This window comes from Eptesicus fuscus, chromosome 16 (genome assembly GCF_027574615.1).
Source record: "Eptesicus fuscus isolate TK198812 chromosome 16, DD_ASM_mEF_20220401, whole genome shotgun sequence".
NCBI classification, from domain to species: domain Eukaryota; kingdom Metazoa; phylum Chordata; class Mammalia; order Chiroptera; family Vespertilionidae; genus Eptesicus; species Eptesicus fuscus.
Window position 1 is genome coordinate 47026640 of NC_072488.1, and position 5959 is coordinate 47032598.

The 5959-nt window shown below is 33.5% G+C and overlaps 1 non-coding gene across 1 annotated transcript; it reads right to left on the minus strand.

Annotated features, from left to right (window-relative positions):
* Positions 1-1780: 1780 nt before the first annotated feature.
* Positions 1781-1912, minus strand: LOC114233882 (small nucleolar RNA SNORA51). Its single transcript, XR_003620071.2, has one exon. It is a non-coding gene; the product is annotated as a small nucleolar RNA SNORA51 (small nucleolar RNA).
* Positions 1913-5959: the final 4047 nt, after the last annotated feature.

Here is a 5959-nt window from a genome sequence, read left to right on the forward strand (position 1 = left end):
TTAAGTGAAATTAATAGTTTAATAAAAATAAAAACTAAATTAATATGCTCCCATACTCTAAGACTTGTATTGCTTAAATGCTATACCCCTTCTCCTATTATTTGAATCCTAATGTACAAAATCTATGTTATCTTTCAATGATAGTTTATGAGTGTAGTACTCCTGAATATATTCCAAATTTTGATCCTCAAAAGAACACTATGAAAGTAGCAGAGCATATGTTAATCTCATTTTACATGTGAGCAAAGACTCAGATGGGTTTGAAGATTTGCCTAAGGTCACTGTAAATACTAAAAGCCAGTGAAAATCAAATCTTACAAGTCTGGGATTAGCCATCAGAGTAACCAAATGCATTAGTTAGGACTTTTGGTTTACAAGTTCTAAAGGGAGTTTTATATGCAGTTGACACGATTTAGACACTTCATATGAATAAACTAGGGAAGTGTCATAGGGCTTTGATCAAAGAAGTTATAGGAATTTATATTTTTACTCGGACATTCCAGCTGCTTTTATGAAAATAAACTGCAGAAGGTAAAATATGGAAGAAAGGAAGCTTGTTAGGGAAACCACTGCAATAAATAACCCAGTGAGAGGTGATGGTAACTTGGACCAGGGAAGTAAGTGGTAAAGATATTGAGAAATTATCTGATTCTGAATATTTTAAAGAAAGTCAACAGGATGTGCTAATAATCATGGGAAATGAGATAAAAGAGAAGTAAAAGATAACTCTGCTTTTTGTGTGTAAGATGCTCTAAGTATGTAGTTACATTAAGCCAAATGGAAGATAAGAAAGGTGGAAAATTTTGGAACAGAATGATTGGAATTTCAGGCTTAGACATGTTCTATTAGGATTATTTTTGGATATTTGTGTTAGGATGTTAACTAGACAGTTGTCTATGCAAACCTGGAGTTTATATGTGAGGTCTAAGCAGAAATATAAATTTAGGAGGCAGATCTGCTTTGTTTTTTTCTTCCTGCAGAACTTTCTCTGCTCTTCAGTTTAGAGATGGGCCTATGCACCATTTCCAATTTAAAGGCAGCCTAGGCAGAATAAAATTATTTTGTCCCAATTCCAATTTATTCAAGAGCAAACCAGATTGGCCACCACGTTAGTTAGAAATCTATATCTTGACCAACTAGCTAAAGCCAGAAAGTTGACTTGTGAGGCTGAAATATTGTTGAGACATGCAGGAGTGGTGAGTAGTTTCTGGACAAGAGTTTAATAGACCACCCTGTAGGTGACCACAATGTACAATTAAGCTGTTTATAGGCAAGATCTTAGTATCATTTCTATTTTAGAAGCAACCAACTTTGACATAGTAGAGAGAAATATCTATTAAAGAACTGTAGCAGAGTACAGACATATATATTAATATTTGATTTAAAATAAATCAAGACATGCAAGAAAAATTGTAGAGAAAACCCAACGAACCATCACTAATAACAGCACAGGCAAAATATTATCTTAATAGAAGATGCTTTGTTATATTCAAATTTGATTCAAATTCAGATTTGATCTGGTGATAATATTGAGACTCATTAATGGCTGCTTTATTCAAATTTGATAGATTAATGATGCATCTCGATATTATCACCCAATCACTAAATTCTTACTAAATGTTACTTGAAATCAATATCTGACATACTTAATAAATTATATTTTTTGGCTTATTTTTCCTATTCTTTACACTTCTTTATTTCTTTCTTTCTTTCTTTCTTTCTTTCTTTCTTTCTTTCTTTCTTTCTTTCTTTCTTTCTTTCTTTCTTTCTTTCTTTTACTCAATGTCTCCCCATTCACAATTCAGGCCAGACAAAGAGCCTGAGCTGAGGTGTATATGGGGCAGGTTTACTCTGCCTCCTATTTCTGTACAGTCAGTGTAAGCACACAGCCTGTGGTAAGCACCAGGAGGCCTACACTTCTTTATTTCTTGATTTTACTTGTGATTTATGAAAAAATAATCATTTAACATTTACTTAAAATAAAATAATAAATTATTTATGTGCAGAATTAATTGTTAAAATTCCTTATATTTCTACTAAAGGGCCAAATAGTCTTTCCATGTTAATGATGATCAAGGATCATTGACATAAATCCAACAACTATTTTTAAAGTCAAACCACCAGAGAGGTGGTGCCATAATTGAAGAATAAAACCACTAAATGGTGTTGGTCGTCATCAAAGATATAGTAGGTTTAATGATAAAATTTGTGTTAACGTCACTATAAAATGTATTTTACTAGAACAAACATTACAATGTGTGGTTAATACCCTCTATCTCTTTTCAAAGGGAAACATAAAGTTCTCTATAACATTTCTTCTTATAGTGGCCCCAACAATGGACATGTACTAAAAGTGCACATATTTTTGTCTCACCCCAGATCTCTAAGGTAAGGCCTAGTGAGGGATTTGTATTTTTAACAAGCATTCCAAGGTGACTTGATGTGTACAATAATTTAAAAGCCTTTTGCTGAGAGTCAATATAACCGAATTTATTTACAAACTCAGTATAAGCCAAAAAACACAACAAAAAGCCAAATGAAGAATGAGATAACAGTTTGTGTTTCGCAACCTTAACTGTTAGTGGGGAAAGAAGGACGTGGATGATGATAGGAGTGGGCAAAAAGCCAAGCTCATCAAAATTCTGACTGGCTCCCTGCCTGACCGGGTCATATTTTAAGCAATTCATCAATCAAGAATAAATATTTAGTGAGAATGTGTGGCATGCTCAAGGTGTAGTGCGATTTCTTCTAGTCCCTGGACATATGGACATACGTTATATTTGCATGATTGATTGTACATGATATCTCAGTATTTCTCCACTCCTTTTGGCAGAGCAAAATCACTACTATACTCAAATTGCCCTCAATAGGCTAATTAAGCAGGAAATAAGTAAACCTCTAAAGTCAGGTTTACATATGAGGTATATCTAATAGGACTGTGTTGAATGTGACTGAGATTTCAAATTATTTCTGTGATGAACACAGAGACCCTGGGCTTTAACAGCATTTTCTGGGTATTTTCATCACTTTGATTGCACTATATATTTGAAATTATATTGATTTTTTAAAATGTTTACTATACAGACCAGCTGAAGTCTAAAACACAAAGGATTTGTAATCCAATGATCTGGGTTCAAGTTTGACTGATTTACTCTCACATGTTCTCTCTATGGCTAATAATTGGTTCCTGACCAGTAATAAAGAACAACTGCCTTATTGTATCAAATAGTGAAAACGTCTTGACACTGTCAAGGGCTATGCAAATATTATTTGAAAAAGTAGCTGTTCATTTCAGGCAGACCAATGACAAGACTGAAGTTTAAAGCTTGTGCTAGCATTTCAATAGCATGGCATGTGAAAACCAGGGGAAGTCAGAAATTGGCAGGCTTTTTGGCTCAATGAGGAAAAGTTTTCTGAGGAGAGGTTAGGGCTCAGATCCAATTAGAGTAGAAAACTCCCAGCAAAGAATAGGCAAGTGTGATGCTAGGAGTACCTTGTGGAGTTTCACCACCCTTAACTGCAATATGTCCATGATCATTACTTACAGTGAGCATTTGTCATTCTTGGTGTATTCTCTTGGTTTCTGTAAATTTATCTATTATTCACAACCAGGTAGTACTGAGCTGAGCGATAGCTTATTTAATATTCACAGCACCAATATGAGAAAAAACACCAAACTGGTTCCATTTTCATTTATGAAGACAGTAAACTCCAGCAACAAGAAGTGGCTCGTCCATATCACACAGAAACCTGAATTTAAAGCAAGACCACCTCTTCTCTCTACCTCACACTGTGAAGGACTCATTAAAATTTCTCCTAAGGTTTTTAATTACTTTAAATGACATAGTAAAAGACATGTTAATTATGCTCTTTGTTTACACTTTCATAATTTTCATGTATTTTAAAGGAATACTTTTAATACTTTTAATAAAATTCCTTACATTTTGAGTCCTAAGTTCTAACATTGATGCTCAGAAATAAATTGTCTCAATATAAAGTAAATGGAGGATGCAATGTACATTAAACATATTGGTATTTTTAACATTTAAAAAATAAAGTCAGTATGTTTGTATCTACTTCCAGTGTTAAAGATTCCAGAATTAATCTTCCCTCTGAGCCTTACTTCTATCCCCTAAAATAGCCAGATAGAAAGAATAAAATTGTGAGACGTGTGCTTATCTGGCAATCAAAGTAGAGAAAACGGCTAGGCAGAGAGGGAAGAGAAGACAATTGGGTGACCTGACTATAACAACTTTACTAGTATACATTACAAGGATTAGTGGTCCAGAAGTAGCCCTGGCCCCTTGAAGTAATCATGAATGCTCAGCCTTTTGAGTCTCAGCCATTCCATTACTGCAGGTACGATGGCCAAATATGGTCCAGTATTCTGGGGAAGAAACAATGTAATTATCTAAATAAATCACATAATGTATTCTAAATATTTTTTTACAGTATGACTTAAGTCCCAGTTCTGTCATTTTACCCACTGAATGATCTTAAGAGAGATTCTTAAGTTATTTATACCTAAGTTTCCTCAAGAGTAAAAAATGAGACTGCATAATAATGTCTAATTCTTTAAGTTTTTGAGAAGAGAAATTAGTTAATACATACAAAATATACATAAATAAATAAAAAGATTCCTGAACCATACCACATACTCAATAATTGCTCATTATTGTTTTGATTGCCTATTTTTATCTAATCTGATATAGATCATATTGCATGGGAAGATGAATGCTTGGCACAAAGATGGTTCTGAGCAAATTTTGTTGAATTTAATAACATATTTAAATTTTTTCCTGTCATTTTACTTCACTATTCATAAAATATTAAATTATCTATGTTATAAGAAATTTTTATGCAGTTAAAAATATTCACACATGATCCCATCCTTATCAGATACTGCTAGGAATGTTTCTTTTGCTAAAGTCAAAACTAAAACAGACTATTATATATTTTCAGAAAAATACTGTACCTGGTGGTCTCCAAGATATATGAATCTTTAGATTTCCAATAAAAGAGCTTTGATAAGGACAGATTTGGCTCTCTTGTAAAAGAATTCTCAGCTACTCGTCTAACAAATCATTACTAACAGAAGTGATTGGCTAAGATATGATTTGCTGTCAGCAATGTCTTTCAAATCAGGTCTTGTAGATTTTGAATCCAATCGAGTCCAAGAAAAACTTTGTGCTTAATTGTGTTCTCTCTGTCTCTGTCTCCTCTGTCTTTGTCTCTCTCTTTAAATTATATCCTCCTAGATTATTGTAATAGAGGGATATAAAATAAAATATTTAAGAATTAAGAGTATAAGCAAGCTTGATCTCATAATATCCACTCTTTTATTTTTTTTAAAGAAATTTAAGCCAAAAGTGATATACTTGGAGTAGTCCCTACCTCACACTCCAAACTTTGAGAAAGGACAGCCAGCACTTCTCTTTGTTATATAAATATCCTTCCCCTGTACTTGAAAGAGACAGCTTGAGTTTATTTGAATCCACCAGCTCTCCTGTAAGTGATAAGGAAGAGTGTAAGGCTTGCATATGCTCAACATCATTCACTGGAGCTGTGAACACTGAGGGCTCCCAACCCCCTCAGTTGCCAGCAGAGTTGCTGCTGCCAATGTCTGTTGTTGTTTCACAAGTCTTCCTTATACTTGTTCTTTTTCCAGAAAGGCATTATATTTTATGAAAGAAGCCTGGTCTGGTGGCAAGGGACAAGAAAGAAGGAGAAAACAGTGTTTAGCTTTATTAGAAATAAACTAATAAGAACAGATGTACAACAAGATATTGGATTAGGTGACGCCATAATCTTTTTCCATTCAAAATAACACTGATTTAGGAATTAAATCAAGCATTGGTGTTTTCAGAAAGGAAAGGAGTTTGATGTGTCCATAGTTCTACATGGAATTCACTAGATAGACTAGTATATGAAAAATTTAGGAAAATAACTAAAGAATAAA